The following is a 13,503-nucleotide window of genomic DNA, read 5'->3' as shown; positions in this document are numbered from 1 at the left end:
CGGATTTTACCCGTCGCCTTCTTGGTATCGAAAGCAGCAAATGCAAACAGGATGCAATTTAATTCACTTTGGACTACTGCATGGAATTCCCAATTTGTATTGAAATGTGCATATGTCTGGCTTCTCTTTTGTACGATGTTTTATTAACGGACCACATTAAAGATGATCTTTGATGGTTGATGGATAACAAGGACATATATGAAACTTACCTAACGTCTGCTTGTTATGTTAATTTAAACAACTGCTTTGTGACATAGTTTAATCATAATGACATTAAACTATATCCAGTTACTAGAAAAAAACAAAGAAAAAAATTACAAAAACAAAAATACAAAAAACAAAAACAATCACGCCAATGCGTTGATATAAATTTATTGATATTTGTGTACAGAACACATAATTCTGGGGAATGCATGGGATCCCAGTCTGATTTCTGTGTTAGTTTCCTACTTGCACGTATCTTCCAGCCGACTACCCTACCCAAGGGTTGGCACAGTTGATCCTACAGATACTTCGCCTTGTAGAACACTGATCAGCACACGATATTGGAGTTTGTGACGACGTACAAATGACCAAACACGTGTCGTGAGACTGATCGCATTGTTGCTGGCAAGGATTTGTACTTCCCAGTCCTACCAGGCATACTAGACAACACAGGATCAGAAAGGAACGCATGCTTCCAGATAAACTGCAACCTACAAGTAAAAAAACATTTGTTGAACTTAAAGCTGGGATGTCTAAGATTCCCTGTTGAAATTATAAAGATTACGTAAGCTGTGTAAACTCGTTGTGAATAGCAACATATTTAGATGGCATTAATATAATTTGAAGTAGGCTTATTGTAAAATAAAATAGTTTTCTTAATTTTATTTTAAATTTTAAAATATTATATACCCAGTATAGTTTGGGTTTGCGTTTCTGTCATTTTAGTAACTGATATGATACATTTGTGGATTACTAATACGCTAGATCATATCCTTTATACGGCGAAGTTTTTTCTGTAGTGCAACGTTGTTAAGAGTGGATGTCAGCAAGCATCGAGCAATTTTGGCAAAATATGGAAAGTGTCAAAATCACCAAAATGCTTCAAATGTACATATGTTGGCCTAAATGTAATATCATGCAAGGAAATAGGTATTAAGGATCAAAGTGATCACCGTTGCCATGGAAACCGACAAGTCTTTAAAAAGCCTAATCAGACTCGGTGCAATATTACAATATTTAAAGAAATTAATTTATTAAAATTTTCTGGTGTTACATTTTTTCACTTTTTAAGTTTATAGTTACTTAGTGCATATCACATAATAATTTTAGGCTGAAAAGTATAACATCTATTAAAAATTTTAGCCTGTTTAATAGAAATTGTCCCATATACAACCTATTTAAACAGGGATATCAGGTGATAAAAGTATCACTATTTTTTTCTTAATCATTTGCCAGCCAATTTTTCTTTTGATGATAATGCAACATTAAGTACAGAAAATATAATATATAATCATTAGCTTCATCGAGGTTGTAGATTGTAATAAAAGAGGATTTAGTTATCTCCCCTGTTGGAACTCTTTGGTGAAAGGTACAAAAAGTTCATTGTTTACATGGAAAGATGGATACCACAGTTCACAGCATTCTAGACACTTATGGTAATTGAAAAGGCATACATTTATTTTTAGACATGGAAATTGGTGAAAATAATGTTTGTATGGGACCCTTTGTATGGAATTTCCTTTAGAAATACAGTGAAATTGTGAGGAGAATGCTACTCAGCAGTGATCAGTAAAAGTTCCTAATTCTAAAAAATAAGGCACATGTTTTTTTTAAATATATGTAACAACCGGTTATTCCTGCAGTATTAACTATATAAAAGTGTACATAATTGTAACCTGTACAATATTTTCAATTATAATACAGTTGTTAAAAATTAGTAAAATTATTCTTCTCTGTTTTTCAGACCTGATAAAACCATGCTAACCACATAAAAAAAATTAAAAACAAAATAGAAAATATCAAAAATTAGGGCCATAATAACCTGTGTATCTTTTTTCTGATAGCTATTTCAAAATCTAACATTCCAGTATTCATCCCAGTAACAGAATTAAAATTGCTTTGACATATGTTCATTTGAATAGTAGGATTATCTGCAATCTTACCTTGTCTACAAGCCTACAAGGTACCATTTTTTGCTGCAGGTAGAGTTACTTTTTCTTGTGTAACACATTTTATAAAAATCCGAATTTGTTTTATCCCGAATGCATTTATTTATTTTTATAACATAATTTAACATTTAAGGTCACTTTTTCTAAAATCTATTTTTTTTTCCACTTTCCACCTAATGCTCGATGCTTGCTGACATCCACTCTTAAGTAAACAAATTCAAAATTAGTAACTTCTCGGATTAGCAGAGATCAACAGAGAACTGTTAAGATGACCATGGTGACTTTGTATTTGTAACATATTACATGTGATGAAATATATTAACTTATGTCTTTTACAAAAATTGTGAAACACATTATGCTAAAATATGATAATCACGCTCGTTTGTCCTCATTTATAAGACCTTGAAATTCAGAGCATCTTCTAAATCTTTAAAATATTCAAATTAATCTGGTCTTGCAGGAGACCCCATACTTTTATTTTGAATAATAATTAAGTAAAATCGAGTGTGTTAACAACTAGGCCAATCGGTCATCTATTGGTGTTAAGTTCAGTAGAAGAAATAAATTGCCAGCTGTGTGTAAACTTTTTCTTGACACAAATGGTGATCGTGCAAGCAAGACTTTTTTGTCATTAAGATATAGATACATAATTATTATTTACATGTTAATACACATTGAAATAAAAATTGAATACTCACCAAGGATCATCAACTAGAACTTCAGTATGTTTGTCGTTCGTTCAAAAGACGTCAGTTTGTTTCAGAGTAACTGAACTAAGTGCGCTGCTTATTAACGGGACCAGATATAGCTAAGTAGCTTTGATATCATGAGCTATCAGGAATCTAACCAAACAATAACACATGGCTTTGTGATATCGGCTGGGTAAGTGACGACCAGTTTTGACCCTCTTCACTTGATTACTACCATTTAACAAGCTAGTACGCGAGGAACATTCACTTAGAATCAACCAGACACAGAAGTGATTTTATTTAGGTCAACAAACAATGACAATCCCAAGTTTCCTTGGACATGAAGTAAATAATAACGTAACTATTATAAAGTTTGTTGAAAGTAGCAAAGAAGGCAACAGGCAAGCGGAGAGGTTTAATGGAATGTGCTTGTGCCTTTGTATCTATTTCTATTATTTGTTTTTGTTTTAAGTCACTGATAGCGGCGGTTGACTTATAAAAGAAATTAGACCCCCACATCCAACCCGATATGCCACCGCTATGATAACTTGACATTCCATCAACTTCAAAATATTAACTGACAATCACTGTAAATCTTTTTTTGTCGTAGATATACTTATTGTATTAGTCTCGCATACATTGTAGTTTTAAATAACTAATATTTATGTTTTATGTCATTGTTTGATTCGACATTTTGTTTTTGTGAAAAAGATGTTTGATTTATTGACAAAAACGAGAATGTTGTCATCACTACATGTCTTGTGCTCTTAACAAGGTATCAGTTTATCATCCAGTCAAATAAACTGGATCCATGCATTTATTGTATTCTGATGTAGAACACATGATGGTCTTCTGGAACCATTGTTCTCGCTTTGTACTTGATAGTCGTTCAACAATATTGGAAATTTTGAATTCGCAACTGAACACTTATCGGCTATGGCTTGGAACTTCATCAACCTTGATTTATATTCCACGCTAGTTAAGATTCGAAGATGTTGGGGCATTTTGAATTTGTTTAATTGCTGTAACTGTTGTTTAGATATATAAGTTAAGCAACACATTTTCACTCACATAAAAGATGCTTCAACAAGTACTAATTGTAATGGGAACCATTACAGAAGTCCCCCAAACACCCCCGCAGTCATACCATTATTTTCGGTATCATTCAATATCCCTATATACAAAAATGTACCAAATATAATTAAAATCGAACAACATCTAAATTTCGACCAATCAGAAGCTTCCGTATGGTTGTTAGTCTTGTAATACCCCTACATACCAATTTTCATCAAAATCTGAAAAGTTGGACCACTCAGAGGCCAGGAAATGGCGGCCATTTTGTTAAGATATGAAAGTGAGGTAACGAGAGTGACCTGTGACCCATGATATACCATCATACAAAATTTGATCAAAATCAGACAATCTGTACAATTAGACCAATCAGAGGCCAGGAAATGGCGGCCATTTTGTTAAAAAGTGAAAGTTAGGTTAAGAGTGTCACCGGTGTCCCATGATGTACCAACATAACCAATTTCATCAAAATCAGACAATATGTAAATTTAGACCAATCAGATGCCAGGAAATGGCGACCATTTTGTTAAAAAATGAAAGTGAGGTTACGAGAGTGACCGGTGTGCCAAGATGTATACCTACATACCAAATTTCATTAAAATCGGTCAATGTGTAAATTTTGACCAATCAGAGGCCAGGAAATGGCGGTCATTTTATTAAAATGTGAAAGTGAGGTTACAGGAGTGACTGGTGTCCCATGATGTACCTACATACCAAATTTCATCAAAATCGAACAATATCTAAATTTCGACCAATCACAGGCCACCATTTCATTACCATGGCAACAATTTTCTTCGGAAATGTTACCACGTTATTCGGCATCCCTAAAAACCCATATACACCAATTATCACTGAAATCGGAGACCGAAATCTAAAAACAGGATGTGGGCTCTGGAGAATAATAATAATTAAATAAGTGTTTATATAATAATCCGAATTTTTATGTTAATAACCGTAGCGACTAAACAACAACTGTTCTGAATACGTATTGAAAAAACTAGATGATCTGAACACACGGGAACATTGTTCGATGCTTACTTTCCGAAATATACGCAATTTAATTCCAATCCAAACCGCCTCACAGCTTCAGGCCGCCTAGTAGTGTCTAACCGAAAATAACACCATTTTCCCGTTAAATATTCATATGGAAAATGTCGTCTGATTTTCTGCCATTGGATGATGACGTAAATTTAGATGTATTGTTAGAGAAATATACTGACGACGATTCTTATATTTTCGATAGTGATAGTGACTTCAGTCAGTGCTTCCCTAATTATACCGGACTCTTACAGGGGGGCATATTATCACCTGTGTTATTTTCTTTGTATGTAAATGATTTTGAAATTAACTTTATTAATGACAACTGTCCAAGTATTGAATTACAGATGCTTAATCTTTTCTTGCTAATGTATGCCGACGACATAGCTTTATTTGCTAACCGCCCAGAAGATTTACAAAGTATGTTGGATTCTTTATATGAATATACCAGAAAATGGAATCTGGAGGTCAATGTTGATAAAACTAAAATCATGGTGTTTAGAAATTGTGGACAAATAAGAAATAATGAGTCATGGAAATATAACAATGACAATATAGAGATTGTTAAGTTTTAAATACTTGATTTTACAAGAAGTTTTACAAAACACACAAACATTTTGCAGAACAAGGCTGACAAGCTTTATTTTCTCTGACAACTTCTCTTAGAAATCATTGCTTGTTGTTCTATTTTTGATTCGTAAGTAAATAGTATTTTACGTTATGCATCGGAAATATGGGGATTTCATAAAGGACCGGATGTCGAAAGCGTACATTTGAAATTCAGTAAAAAAAATAATTAAGATGCCTAAATCAACTTGCAATGACTTTGTTTACTGTAATTGGGTAGATTACAATTAATTATTATTAGAAAATTAAGAGTGTTCAAATATTGGTTAAAGTTGAAACAATCAGATAATTTGGTATTGAAAACATGTCTTGATGAAATGGTTAAATGAGAATGACGTGTGGATATGCGACATTAAGAATGAATTAGAGGTATCGAGTATATGTTTGATTCTAATTTACCAGTAGATTATGCTTTTAAAATCATAGAGCAGAGATTGACCTATGTTACAAAACAAAACATGTTAACAGATATCTGGTTCGTCGAAAGGTAGATTATATCGATATCTGATAGATAGCCACTATGTACAGTTTTGAACCTATAGAAACTAAATATAAATGTATGTTAACTAAGTTTAGAACATCCTCACACAAATTATATATAGAAATAGGTAGACATAATAATATTACCTGAAGAAATAGAACCTGTAACAATTGTGATTTGGGTGACATCGAGAATGAGTTTCATTTTATTTTGATATGTCCATTATATACAGATCTGAGGGTAAAATATATGAAACAATATTACTACAAAAGACCATCTGTTTTTAAATTAATCCAACTATTATCTTTTAATAATGTTAGAGAGTTGTCAAATTTAGGTAAATATCTGTACTTGGCTAGCAAAAGACAAAATTTATTAGTGTAGATAATTTTATATCGAACAATTTCCATGTACATGTATGTAACACTCTCCTGTACACATCTGTAATTGTTTAATGTTATATATCTTGTATACCTATAGGCCTTAGGGCTTCTGGTAAATAAAGAACTTGAATTTGACTTTGAAGACCCTAAACCTATAATAAGAAATGAAGTAGTCAGTCATCTGCACCCACCACTAGACCAGTGATTCGTTGATTTATTTCACCAGCAGTTTTACAGTATTAACACCAGCATTAAAACTATGCCTTTCATCTTTTTTAGAGATATTTCTTGTTTATTAGACAAATGCTATAGCAATAGTCTAAAGTAAAATGGGGAAAAAATACTGTCATGTATGATGATTGATAATATTTTATTATTTAGTATTGAAAACTTTGATAGTGCTTAGGTCATGTACCAATGGTAGATCTTTTCTTCTTTGGCTTTCTGAAAAGAAAAAAAAAATCAGGTTTAACAAGTATGACACATTATGGTATAGAATAGACAGTGAAGCTTCTATAAGATTTAATTTTGAAACATTCAAATTTCAAATACCCTGTAGTAAATTCATATGCCTCAAATGTTGATTAAACTTTTCGTCAATTGAATATATATATATATGTCAAGTAGTAATAACGACAGTACAGACAAGTAAATTGTCGAATTTTCGAGGCAATCTGCCCTTTTATCAAGACACAGGTAAATTACATACGATCACATATAGACATAGAACATGGAACAGTTACACAAATATAGTAGGTATAAACAACAAAAAATATCGTAATGTTGTAAAAATGATCCCCCTCGGCCGATACTTAATTCGCCGAGGGCCTATTATGATTAATAAGGAAACATCTCTTTGGTGGGGTACAGATGCTAAAAGTAAATGAATGAATGAATGAATGAATGAATGAATGAAATAAATAATATAACTTAAAGGTTTAACAGTAGCGAGACATTTCAACATGCCGAGCCACACATGGCACGACATGCAGGTTGTCCTCATTGACCACTGCAGGGGTTGGAATGACCAGCAACGCCTGAATAGGGAACGACATTGGATCAACCAACTACAAACCGGCTACCCACTCGGCATGAATGAGAGATAATCCTCCACATGTTACGTAGTTGAGGGACTCTCACAATAGAAACTCCTCACTATATGTCAAAACTGCAGATTTATTCGCCTCTATCATTCATTTGGAGTTAAAATGACGGAATAAGTATCTATTCTCGCCACACACAACAGATATTGTGCACAGGTTCATAGCATATAGGAGCACATGTGTTATCAAAGGACCTTACAACGGACGGGGAACCCCCATCTGGGGAATTCCCTGCCTTTTTCCACCTGTAGTCCTACGCCATCCTATTTTTAGTAGGGATGTATATGTTTGTTCTTCAAACCTTATTCCAATAATCTCTATTCTCGCTTATAGGAAGTACCCACTCCATATGTTAATTAATCAGACCAACCCCTACAGGCCCCACAAACACACTTCCCTTAGGAACTTGGTTTACATGAAACAGCAGCTGATTGGCTGAATAAGTTGTGCGAGTACGTGTTGTCGGTTTGTGACGAGTCGTCCTGACACTCGGTTTTCGTCACGATAATAGGATCTTTCGACCACCTTTTCGTTTGGTTTCTAATGCCTAAATTTTACCTTTCTACACAATTACATCTATATGCTTTTAATATTTGTTCCATTTCGTTTAAACGAACTAATTTTGATATGGGATTGGCCACTCGATTGAATATATCGTCTTCAATTTGTTGTCTAGTATTACACATATTACAAAATCGTCTTAATCTTGGAGTATTATTATATCTACCAGCTTCAATGGCTAAACAATGCGCAGATAGACGTATCTTAGTAAGACAAATTCTAAATCTTTTAGGAATAGATTTGGTTAGATAAAAAGGTTTTGTGACAATGTGCTCAAGATGTTTATATATGTGACATTTTGAGGAGGACTCTAATAAATGGTGTAGGATTAGCTGAGATTGGTCAAAAATTCTCTGCTTAATAACTAGCAAAATAATGTCTATATAGCTTGCATACATTTGCTGGTTTTCCCACACATATCCAAAACCATGCGAAAAAAGTTCATTTTTAACAAAAGTTACTCAATTGAAACAATTTCTTGTATTACAATTTCTTAAAAATCCATATGCACGATTTAAAATACAATTTTGTGTAGTAATTAACTTAAACCAGTACTTAATTATTCTTAGTTTCCTGTAATATTGTAGTGGAAAACGACCTAGTTCACAATATACCATCGCGTTTAAGGTTGATTTTTTTTATATTTAGTATTCTTTTGCAAAATTGTGTGTGGACCTTTTCATTGTCAATTGCCTTTGACGATCCCCATATCTCGCAACTATAGATTATCTCTATGTTGAAAAACTGAATTAGAACTGTCACTGAATTGCCTTAATACCTACATTATCCTAATCTAGACCTATATGAACCTATACTCTGTGGCGGCTAGCAATTAGCCTACTCTTGTTCGAATACCAGCAGAGGATCTTTAACGTGCACGGCGTGACTCACCTACACCGGACCCCGGATTAGCGTCCCTTCCGAAGGCCCGGACTAGAAGTGTAGAGGATAGCGTGAGATACAGCTCTGTAGAGTATAGATTGGTTTGAAAAATTAGGTGTAGTTTGTTAGTGGGATATAGTTTTGTTATTGATAGTAGGAATTCTAAACGCCATTTTGTATTGCTAACCATGGTATTTTCGAATGGGTAAGGGGTAGGGTATAGATTAGACTAGTTTGTTATGTAGAGTGTAGTTATAGGGTGATTATAAAGGGGTAGTGCTGGGCTTGGGTTGGCATAGAAAATTGGGATTACGTGATAATGCGAGTTATTTAAGAAATAATTAACGATGATTCGTGTATTGTTGCAGAATATACAACGAGGACGAGGATATTTTGCAATTAAATTAATAACGAAGGCCACAGGCCTGAGTTATTAATTAAAATTGCAAAATATCCGAGTCCGAGTTGTATATCCTGCAACAATACACGAGTCAAAGTTGATTATTTCTATTCTACCATGTACTGTTTAGTTCTGAGATCGACCTCTTTCTAATAGAAAAACAGCAAAGAAACCCCGAGAAAACCTTGTAATTTATTTCTTGAGTATTGCATTATTTGTTGATGAAATGTACAGGCAATACAGTACCACGATCAAGAGCATCTATCATATGGCATTGATTTTGAAAATTTAAAAAAAAAAGGATAAAAAAAAAAAGTTAAAAGAGGGGGCCTCAGTAGGATTCGAACTCGCGTCTTGATAAAAAAATTATCAAAACACTAACCCATTAACCCACTCGGCTATAGTAACCTTTCATAAAGGGTGAGAAATTTAGATATATAAAATTGTAACAGCCGTGACTCACGACCGTGTGGGTTATTGGAAAATAATACATAGTTTTAAACCAATCAAAACTGGCGTTACATAGCAAACATGGTAGAATATACAAAGACTGTTTTTCGGGAGACTGTTGATTACTGTGTATACTCATCTACAAGCCTGCCCTACTGGAGCAGTACTTTGTACATAAAGCACAGTTGATAGCGATTAGTAATCGTAAGAGGAAAAGATAGGGGAGGGAGGTTTAGACCTTTGGAGGTTTTTTGCCAGATGATATTGGCATGGGGGGCCCCACCTCCATATTCGGGGTTTGTGTGAATGTATTTTAGTATATGTTTAGAAAATATACATCACGTTCCTCGTAGCAGGGGGTATACAACCCGGACCACCCTGGGGCAGACAACTGCAGAGTAGGTGGAAATCTATTATCGGGGTAGATAGCTTAGTGTATGAATAAGATATCCATGTGTGGTGTTACATGTTTGAGTGTGATTATAGTCTAGCGACATCGAACGCCACGAAAAGCTCGAGCAGGGAGAACTCGGACCACCCCGGGGCGGACACAACTACTGGGTACATGGACATCTGATGTCAAATTGTGTTAAACATTTTGTGCATAAATAGTTAAGATGTTCATATGTTACTTTAAATTAATTTCGTTTGATGGCCTCCATATCAATGCGAACAGCGCTATTGCTTGAATTTCTATAAATCACTAATATGCAACTTGCATAACAAAACAACAAACACAATTGTCAGCATTCAATATAATTGAAATTGTATTGGATCAGAAATGTTAATATACACAAGTCAGACGATATCTTGTACACTTATGGTAGTGAGAAAATAAATAAGAAATAATTGATGATTCTGCCTCCAGAGTAACTAATAATAAATATTTAAAACGAAATAGGAAATGATACCTTAAAGATAACGACATATTGTAGTATGACAGGTCTCTTGAAAATAACTGAAATATATATCATAAAACAGTTCCCGTGTACTAACTTAGTAAGAAACACAATTTACATTGATTTCTGTCAAAAGTCAGCATGTGCCTTTGCACATTTTGTATAATTTCGCATCATTTAGCCACTGACTGTCTAGTTATCAGGGATATATTGGTAATTGTTGACCGGGTCAATATAAATATACATGAGTTTATGATAGGGTGTAGATTAGAGCACGCAATATGACCCCGGGAACGATGTCGGTGATTACAGAACTTCATTATTGCACTGCAAAGTGCAAACAGTTGAGCGTAAATTCACGTAGGTCTATGACTAGTAGAATATCCTTAGAGTCTGCGATCGTCGATATTTATTTTACAATTGTCAAATGGTAAAATGTTGTTTTATCCTGAAATGTCCGGTAATGTCCGATAATGTCCGGTAAAGTCCGGTAATGATGCCGTGGATCTGTTTTCATGCTGCCGTTTTAACAAAGGAATGTGCTGGGACTGTTATTGTTCAAACCAGGTGTTCACACAATTAATGTTACAGATACTCCTTCTAGCAGTGCATTGGTCGGAACACGTTACGGACGACTGTGATGATTGACAGATGGTGAGACAGGAATGCTGAAGTAGGAGACATTGCTGTTGACAAGGATCCGCAGGAGCAGAGTCCACTGCGACCAAGCACACGAGACAACACAGTATCAAGATGGGACGCATGTTGTTTGAGCTTCTTTATAAAACTACAAAAAAAAAACCAGTACAATGTCATAGTTATATTCCGTATTCCTCCCCCTTTTCATGATTTGCATATCTATTAATAATTATTATCAGAATTAAACGGTTTCGTAATGATTTTTATTAGGTTTGTAATACCTAAACTTCATCAAGACTTACATTAACATATGTGATTGGTCGCCAACTTTGTTCGGCCTTATTAGAGATAATAATTAACTACATGTCCATGTCTTTCTTTATAATGCTGGAGCTTCTTTCCGCTATTTAGTAAGGTAGCAATCAATTGTCAATTATTCAATTAATGATGTACAAGCTTGCTAACTGACACGTATTATTTACTAGATTTACAATTGCAGTAATAAATTGTACATTATTGCATGTTGTATGGATGTAATACGTATGAGCCGAAAGGTTTAAGTTTAATAAACATTGAAACACCGAAAATAAAACCGTTCATCATTTCTAAGAGAGAGTACTGTACAATATCTTTGTCTATTTTCAAATATTAGGTTCAAACATCAGAGCTCTTAGAAACTATAAAATGTATTACAAATCTACCAAAGATACACGTAAAATGCTAATATATTTACATGATTGATTTGAACTATTTAAAAACTGAAATAATGAATTGAAATATAAACGGTAATGCAACATTAAAATGAATAAGTTTATCCAAAGTATCCGACGGTACCCATTTACGTACCCGACATTGTTTATTCCGTGTGCATACAAACTTAAAAACGTAAAAGAGTTACTAATAGTTTAAGTCATCATCTATTTACGTTAAAATCGCAAAAGAGTTATCAAAATGGTTATCGATATACATGACAGGAAAACTCATATGACAATTGTCACTGAAAAAAGCAGAATACTTACTTAGTGTTGTGTAGCAACAAAAAACGGCTGAAAACTTTCCAAACACTTCGTTAAACTGCGTGTGTAATGATGATGGTGGCGTAATCGTGAAACATTCTGACAAAACTGGTACCAGCCTGTTTAAATAGCCTCCAGATCACGTGCTTTTATTCCACGTTTGATATCGGGTCGTGACACGGAGCTTTCAGAATCTAATTGTGTAAGTTATTTGGCACTGATATCGATCCCTCCCACAGCCCAACAGAAGTCACGAGTAGGTACCCCCTCTAGCGACACGAAACTTCCGTTGGTCCTTTAAGTTATCTTTATGTGTATATCAACTTCAGAAAATAACGCGAAAGTTATCATGGTGGGGAGTTTTATAAGCATAAACAAAGTTTGGCAGTGGTCTGAAATGTATCTTATGCATTGTCAACTTAATTCAGAACACCCTCTAGTTTTTATATAATTACTCCAGAAAGTATTGTTTTAAATAAAACGGATATTATGAGGAAATGTTTGACTATATGCAGGTAAGTATTTGAATAAATAAATGGTTTCTTATTGAATTGTTTTCCAGCTTATTTACATGCTTGAGTTTTATTCTTAAAACCGATAATAACATGTAGTCAAGTTTCTGTTGTAAATGGATTACGGGATGTAAACAGTCAAAACCTGTCCGGTATTCTCCGCGAATAACATCACCGATCGTGATGTTTTTAATCGTTGTGAACTGAGTGTTTCCGTGTTTTGAAAGTTTTTAATAAACAAGTGTGTGGGTAATGATTGAGATGCTGACCTTTCGGTTAGAAATCGTGTCCGATGTTCATGTTGGTTCAGTTACTTCCGTCAATGACCTACCAATCGTTACCCTGTAGTACCATTCAAATTTAGACAATAATTAAATAAAATACTCGCGGGCAGAAATGTTTATCATAAAGAGGCTATTGTCCATCCCGCACAAGATACAGAATGAGAATTAACGTAAAGTGTTTTTAAACATTATTGAGTCGTAATGTAAATAAACCGCGAAATAAGCAAACTACACTCCGTTTTATTTCTTTTTTTTCCCGCTCCATAACGCTAATAAACAGCAGAGATCTATAGACTTTGTTATAGAAGTCTCAGT

The 13,503-nt window shown here is 34.2% G+C and overlaps 2 long non-coding RNA genes across 2 annotated transcripts; both read right to left on the bottom strand.

Moving 5' to 3' along the window:
- Positions 1-352: 352 nt before the first annotated feature.
- On the bottom strand, positions 353-3,057 carry LOC117322180. The gene is made up of 2 exons (XR_004531480.1): positions 2,852-3,057; positions 353-695 (listed from the first exon to the last, which is right to left on the bottom strand). It is a non-coding gene; the product is annotated as an uncharacterized LOC117322180 (long non-coding RNA).
- Positions 3,058-10,581: 7,524 nt separating this feature from the next.
- On the bottom strand, positions 10,582-12,572 carry LOC117322179. Its single transcript, XR_004531479.1, has 2 exons — positions 12,396-12,572; positions 10,582-11,524 (listed from the first exon to the last, which is right to left on the bottom strand). It is a non-coding gene; the product is annotated as an uncharacterized LOC117322179 (long non-coding RNA).
- Between the last annotated feature and the right edge of the window lie 931 nt (positions 12,573-13,503).

This window comes from Pecten maximus, chromosome 2 (assembly GCF_902652985.1).
Source record: "Pecten maximus chromosome 2, xPecMax1.1, whole genome shotgun sequence".
NCBI lineage: Eukaryota > Metazoa > Mollusca > Bivalvia > Pectinida > Pectinidae > Pecten > Pecten maximus.
This window is presented reverse-complemented; position numbering and strand designations above follow the sequence as displayed.